Below are 8136 nucleotides of genomic sequence, written 5' to 3'. Positions count from 1 at the left end.
GAGCTCAGAGCTGCCCGCGCGGCCACCACCTCGCCGTCGCCGTGGCCCGACCAAGGCAGAGGCTGCCGCCTTCTCCTAGCGCGCGCACGGGCCTTACAAAACCCCCAGAAATCGATTCCTCACACCCTTTTGCTCTCTCCTCACTTCCACGTCGCAGAACGCCGCAGCTCCGCAGCACGCCGGCGAGCTCGTCTCGCTGTCGACCCGCCTCCCCAGAGCCGCTCCGCTCACGCTGAGCACTCCAACCGCTCCACCTCACCCTCGCACACCTTCCTGGCTGCTTCCCGTCGACTAATTTCCACCGGAACCCCCTCGCCCTCGAGCTCCGCCACCGTAGCCGAGCTCCGCCGCCGCTGCTCGCCGTCGAACCCCCTCCTCCGCACTCCCCCGCCCTCAATTGACCCCGCCACTAGGTCTGCCTCGACCCCGCGCAGCTCCCATGCCACTTCCCCTCGCCCAACCCTCACCGGAGCTACCCCGCCATCGTTTGCCTCCGCCGCAGACCCACCCTGCTCCGTCGAGCCGCCGCCTCCGATCCTCTCCCCGCACCCCAAGACCCCCCTGTGGTGCGCCGTGAACCCGTGAAGCTCCCACGCCTTGTCCCCCTCGCCCCTGGTGAGCCCCTCGCCGAGAAACGGTCGGTCAACCCTCGCCTCCCCTCTCTGACCCGGCCCAGGGACCTCGGGGTGGAAGAAACAAAACTTCAGGGTGTTATTTGAATAGGCCTAGACTCAGATGAATAGTGCCTTTAGGGACTTCTTTGTTATGATTTTCAGTGAACTTTGAAATTCAATATTAATTCGTAGAAAATTCGTAAAATAGAAAATCTTGATGTTTTGGAATCCTCTTGAAGAGATCTATGCAGTAGAACCATAATATGGTAGGTGTTAGTTGCAAGTTTTTGCTGTAGAATTTGATTTGTGTTACTAGTGCATAATTATTAGTTGATTTTATCTTTTTTCTTAACTACTGTTTGAAAGCTTGTCTTGCAGTGAAACTTTTATGGTAGTTTGTTCTTATAACACTAGTTTTGCTATAAAATTTTCATGATCAGCTCTTTGGTGTAGCTATTTATTTGTTTTAATCCTTGTTTAGTAGACTTTATTTATGGTAAATAGTTTCTTTTCGTAATAAATCATCAAAATATTTGTGCATGTTCTTATTGAGTAGTTTAGCATGTCTAGGAAGTTTGAGCCCCAGTTAATGGCTAGAACAGGAGCTAAAAATGAATCTTTGTAATCTTATTTCTGTTTTGTTTATTTTCTCAGAATTAATTCTGTGTAGATAAAATCATGAAAAATTCCCGGTTTTAGTTAATTTCTGTTTAGATCTTATGTTAAATTTTGAGCTTCTTCTTTGCTATGTTTTGACCTGTATAATTCAAGCTTTCTCTAGGTGTTGTCTGAATGAATGAATTGTTGTGATTAAATGACTACATGTCTTGGCATGATTTTTACAGGGTAGCTTAATCTGTTTATGTTCTATTTAGGTTAATTTTTTCTAAATTTATTTCTGTTTGTGCTTTGAGTTGTTTATTTATTAGAACACCATGACTTATTTGTTATAGGAAATCACCCCCACTTGTTTATGAAGTTAGTAAACTTCATTTGTGCTGTTGATCATGATGCCTTGTGTAGTTAGATTTGTTATTTAACTACTCTATAAACAATTGCCCATGTGTGTTTATAATGTTGTTCTTGCATTACATATAGATACGACTACTTTGTCGGACGGGACGTACGAGCTGATCCCGGAGTCTGACGGAGGTGATCTCGAGGCTCAAGCAAACGCCGCCGTACTAACTGAAGCCCCGGACCAAAGTTCGGAAGAGCCTAGAGCTGAAATAGTTAGCGACTACCGAGAAGGCAAGCCCCGGACATAACCTATATTTTAAATTACTATCATTTACTGTATTATTTACTTGTGCATTTACAGTTCTTAGGATTTGAATTGAAACCCTAGATGCATGATCCTAGGAACCTATGTACTGAATACTAGACTTGAGTTCGACTACTTGCTAAGCTTATAGGACCGGTAAAAGTCGAGTGATTGCCTGTCACTCGCGAGTTTTATAGGAATTGATTGTTTACCTTTCTGTTATCAATATAAGGACGACATACGGGGTTGTGTTCGACATCATGACTTTATGTGAGACCCCGTCTGTGTTGATGAACTTGCTAAGGTCGCGGTGTGTGGTAGCGGTGGTTAAGTTTTTGAAAGTACTAGCCACATGCCGTAAATATGGTATGCGGCAAGCCTAGTAGCCGATTGGAACGGGGAGTGGATATACCTGACACTCTCTCTTAGGGATAGGTTTTATTGTTATGTTGCGCAACACTACGACTTCAAGGGACAAGGGTGGACCGGACACGGGTGGACCTTGGAGCCCTGTAGTCGGGGAGAGTGTTCCAATCCACAAGCCGGAAAGAAAGGTCAACGGTTGTTTGGGAACGACTCGACGGTGTTCCAGACGTGTGTGCTAGGTTTATCCTTGCAAGGTTGAATTTCGATTCAGAATCGTCCGCCTCTCACGATGATATGAGACTGCTTGATCCCTTTGCCACACAGAGTAATAAGAGCAACAATTTTATTTATCAATCTTGATATTTGCTTAGTTTCTGCCATGATTGGATAGTAGTTGCTTACATAGAATGGTTAATCTACTAGAATCTTGAAAGCTAAAACTTGAAAGTAAGGATCTACTCTTTATTTCTTTTCAGCAAAAGGAAAACCAGAGCCTCACAAACCTTGCATAGTCTAGCTAGAGTGGGCTACTTATACCCGTTGACGGTTAAGTCTTGCTGAGTATTAGAATACTCAGCCTTGCTGTTGAAAACCTTTTCAGGTATGAGTTTTGAGGAGCAAATCGCTAGCTTGACCTATCCTTGCTCGTTGCCTCCTGGCTGGTCCGTAGAGTGGGACACGTCTTCGACCGGCAATGACTATGACGAGTGATACCATGCTTGGGCTAGCCTGGTATCCTTTTGCGACGTGTTGTAGCCGTCATGTTTTATCTTCCGCTGTCTAAACTCTGAACTTAAGTTATGGCTTGTATAACTGTTTACTAAGGTTGGTCTTGTAATAATGCTTTAGATCTGGTTTGTAATAACTTTTATACCTGTGATGTAAAACTTGTGGTTGTAATATCTCTGGACTCGCCTTCGTGCGGGGTATGCTTGTTCGATCCGAGAACCGGTGGTTGTATCGGGACGTTACCCGACAGACCAAGAATTGTTCCGTTTGAAGTGCGTTTGAGCCGGTGTTGCCTTTATGGTGATGGCCTGCGCACTTGAGCCGAGATAATTCAGGTGGTTCTGCCACAAGGACGATGCTCGATGAGCATAGGACTCCTCGCAAATACTGGGCTGAGGCGGTAAACACCGATTGTTACGTGTCCAACCGCATTTTCTTGTGTGCTTTCATGCACAGGACTTCTTATGAGTTGCGGTTTGGACGCCAGCCCCGTGTTGACCATCTCAGAGTTTTCGGTTGCCGGTGCTTTGTGCTGAAAGATGGAAATCTTGATAAGTTTGAGTCTTGCTCGTCTGACGGTATTTTTCTCGGTTATGCTTCTCACTCTAGAGCGTACCGTGTGCTGATTATTGATACTAACATCGTCAGAGAGACTTGTGAAGTCACTTTCGACGAGACTGCACCGTGCAATTCTTCTGTCTTTGAAGTTGCAGGAGATGATGAGCTCGGCACCTCCATCTTTGAAGATGAGGAGGAAGAAGCTGCAGATGGCGAGGCTGAGGCTACCACGCGTGCTGTGGACCCAGCTATCTCTGCTACGAGCTCAGACGATGATGACGGCCCCGACCCGACTACGTCTACTTCCCGAGGGCTGTTTGAGGAGGTGACTCAGGCTACACCAGCTGCACCTGAGGAGACACCAGCTTTGGTTGAGGAGGAGACGACTTCGACACGGGAAGCACCGCGACACATTCAGCGTCGCCATCCACCTCAACAGATGCTTGGTGATCTCAACGAGCGAGTCACCAGGTCCAAGGTAACAAGTATCGCTGGCTTTGCTCATTCGGCGTTTGTTGCCTCTTTTGAGCCCAAAGATATTGGACACGCTCTTTCTGATTCTAATTGGGTCAATGCCATGCATGAGAAACTTGAAAATTTTGAAAGAAACCAAGTTTGGGTTTTGGTCGAGCCTCCACCTGCTTGTAATCCCATCGGAACGAAGTGGGTTTTCAAAAACAAGCAGGGTGAGGATGGGTTGGTTGTTCGAAACAAGGCTCGTCTTGTTGCCTAGGGGTTTTGCCAAAAAGAGGGTATTGATTTTGAGGAAACTTTTGCCCCTGTTGCTCGGTTGTAAGCTATTCGGATCTTTCTTGCATTTGCTGCTTCCAAGAGTTTTAAAGTTTTTCAAATGGATGTTAAATCTGCCTTCTTGAATGGCTTTATTGAAGAAGAGGTTTATGTGAAGCAACCCCCTGGTTTCGAAAATCCCAAGTTTCCAAACCGTGTTTATAAACTTCAGAAAGCTCTTTACGGTTTGAAACAGGCACCTAGAGCTTGGTATGATAGATTGAAAACCTTTTTGCTGGCTCAGGGTTTTAAAATGGGATGTGTTGATAAAACTTTATTCCTCATGTGATCTGGCACATATTTTCTATTAGTTCAGATATACGTGGATGATATTATCTTTGGTGGCTTTTCTCACGCTCTTGTCTCCAAGTTTTCTGAGCAGATGTCCAGGGAGTTCGAGATGAGCATGATGGGTGAGCTGCAGTTCTTCCTCGGGCTGCAGATCAAGCAAACTCCTCAGGGAACTTTTGTCCATCAAGCCAAGTACACTAGAGACTTGCTGCGGAAGTTCGACATGAGTGACTTGTCTCCTCAGCCGACTCCGATCAGTACATCTACGGCGCTTGATGAGGACTTGGATGGTGAGGCGGTGGACCAGAAGGAGTACAGGAGCATGATCGGCTCGCTCCTGTACCTGACGGCGACACGACCGGACATCCAGTTCGGCGTCTGCCTTTGTGCGCGCTACCAGGCTTCTCCGCACACCTCCCACAGGCAGGTGGTGAAACGCATCTTCAGGTATCTGAAATTCACCCCTGAATTTGGTCTTTGGTATTCTGCGGATTCTTCTCTGGTCTTGGTGGGCTTTTCTGATGCCGATTTCGGTGGGTGTCGGTTGGATCGCAAGTCGACATCCGGCACTTGTCAATTTCTCGGTACATCGTTGGTGTCTTGGTCCTCTTGCAAGCAGGCTAGCGTAGCGCTTTCTTCCACAGAAGCTGAGTATGTTGCCGCTGCTAGCTGCTACTCCCAGATATTTTGGATGAAACAAATCTTGCAGGATTATGGATTGAGTTTTGGTAGGGTTCCCATCTTTGTAGACAACATGTCAGCCATTAGCATTGCAAAGAACCATGTCCTACACTCCAGAACCAAACACATAGATATCAGATTCCATTTCCTGCGAGATAACCATGAGAGAGGACACATAGACTTGATCCATGTCCCTTCAGAGAGGCAAACCGCAGATATCCTCGCCAAACCACTAGAGCAGGACACCTTTGCTCGCTTGCGAGGGGAGCTTGGGGTTTGTTACCCCTTTTGACCGCTGACTTTTGTTTTAGATAGCTTGGTAGGTCTTTGTTTTGCTTCTCTTGGTTTTCTAGGTTTGGTAGTTGCATTGTGCATATGCATTGTACATGTTTGCATTTTGCATTGTCTCGCTTTCACTAGCATTCTTGTATACATTGCTATAATCTTCTAGTGCCTGCTAGTGTGAGTAGATAAACTTGATTATGTATAGCTTGCTCCACTGCGTATATGACATCATCTGAGTTAAGCTATTTTGATTTGAAAATCTGAAAACATGATCACCCTGTCTTGGCTACTAGCATGTTAGGGCGTGTTGATATGCTTTGCTATCTTATTCATGCTAGTGTAGCCTTCTCGTTCAGCAATTTATACTTGAAATGATCTCAATCTGACAAAATTGCTTGAACTGTTCTTGAAATGGTTTGAAAAGATCCAGGTGGGATTGCTTGTCGCACTGATCGAGCTTTCGGGACGGCTCACTTTGCACGTGTGAGAACCCGGGTAAGGCTGTGCATGACTGAAACGAGTGCTTTAAGCTTCTGATTGTCTTTTGGCATAGACTTGGCCTCGTTGCTAAGTAAAGCATGACAAGCTTTCAACCCCTGGCATTAAGAATTGATTGAGATAAATTTGATGGAAAAATGAATGTTAACAACATCTTTGGCTTGTTTGGCTCCCTGTATGAGTTTGAGTAGCACTGATTTCCATTCCCTACTTGTTAGTGCTAGATCATGGGTGATGCTCTTATTTCTCCTAAACTGAACTTGCCTAGCTCTAGACTGATTTGATATACCCTGTTGAGCTAGATGCTGGTCTTGTTTATGGATGCACACGTGCTTGTGACTAAATGTTGCTCGTATCCTTGTATCCTTGAATGCTTTCACTTACACCTCCTGCATTGCATTCATTGCATAGCATCTGGTTAGTGGGAGTCTCAGCTTCAGGGGGAGCTTTGGGTATTTTTAGACTTGATGTGTCCATGTGCCAACAATGGGGAGAATTTTGGGAGAAGTGATCGAACAAGGGGGAGACTTGTTTGATTTTTGAAAAACTTGTTGTGCACAGGGCTTTGAGAGTGCATCATTTTGGGAGAGTTGCACTTGTGAGAGGGAAAAGCTTTGCTTGGGGAGTTTCTGCTTTGTTCTTGGCTCCTGGTTTTCCTTGTTTTCCCTCTGCTTCTTGCATGACTGCGTCGAGCGTTACCTCTGTCTTTGAGGAGTCATGGTTTGGCTTTTGATCTATTACGTCGAGCCGTTGCCCTTGTCTTAGGGAATCGATCTGTGCTTGAGTAAGTGACTATTCTTGACTTTTTGAGCTTTTTGTCACTTGCTTGAGTTCTTCACCTTCTTGCTTCTTTTTTTATCACTTCTCTGATTTCAGGTGGTGTGTTGACAATGCACTCATCAAGGGGGAGATTGAGAAATGTTGAGTACTCTATCCTGCTTGTGATGCGTGAATTGTCAACCGTGCGATGTGATCGTAAGCTTGGTCTTTGGATTGCAGGTACACGGGCGTCGAGTGTCGACGGGGAGCTGCCGTGGAGGTGCTGTGGCCGATGGACCGTGCGGTGGACGGCGGTGAAGGGCAGCCGGGACTGGAGCTCGGACCGGGCGGCAGCTGTGGCGTCCACTCCTGGATCGAGGGCGCAAGCGGCGATGGAAGACGCGTTTCTTGGTTTGCGCCACAAAACCAAGGAGGCGGACGGCGGTTGAAGACGCCGAGTCGTGGAGGCACGGGCGTCGATCTCGGGACTGACGGAGGCGACGGGCGTCGACGGTGTCTAGGGCCTCGCTGCGGGCGAGGAGGTGACGGGCGTCGGGCGGCGTCTAGGGCCGTCAGAAGGCCGAGGCGGGAACGGCGTCTAGGGCCACGGCGTGGAGGCGGGAATCTTCCCGCGCGTGAGGTTTTGGCGGTTTTCTCAAAACCGGCCACCTACCCGGGTTTCGCGGACCCTCCAAAACCGCGGACTGGATCTTCATCAAGACGACGGCATCGCGGAGAAGACTTCGTTTCGAAGAAAGAACCTCGGCCGTCGGATGAGATCGTGTATAGGGGGTGCTGCAGGCCAACCGGTCTGACCGGTATAGTCAACCGATCTGACCGGTCCAGCGTACCGGTCTGACCGATCCCGCGGGTATAAATACCCCTTCACTTGTGTTAGGTTGAGTGCGGCTTTTGTATTGTGTCCTTGAATTGTTCTGTTCTCCAGGCCGTCGCCTCTGTGTTCCTCTCCCCCTGTTCATCTCTTTTAGGGTAGATTTGAATGTTGTTTGTGTGAGAACTCTTGTGGATTTAATTGGGAAAGGAGGCCCTAACCTCCTCGTGCCCTCTGGGCGGTTTGAATCAATCCATCTCCTCGTTTTGTGCCTTGTTTGATGAAATTTCGATTTCATTTTTGGTGCACTTATTTGCGAGGAGTCCACGAGTTCTTTGCTGTGATTCTCATGCCTCTACTTTGTTCTTGAACCCTCTGGAATCACTAGCTCGTTCAAATTCGATTTCTTGGAGACTAGAGAAAACCCCACCCCTTTTGATCTCATCCCGAAATTCTCGTGCTATGGATAT

This window comes from Panicum virgatum, chromosome 6N (assembly GCF_016808335.1).
Source record: "Panicum virgatum strain AP13 chromosome 6N, P.virgatum_v5, whole genome shotgun sequence".
NCBI classification, from domain to species: domain Eukaryota; kingdom Viridiplantae; phylum Streptophyta; class Magnoliopsida; order Poales; family Poaceae; genus Panicum; species Panicum virgatum.
Note: the sequence above shows the minus strand (reverse complement) of the source record.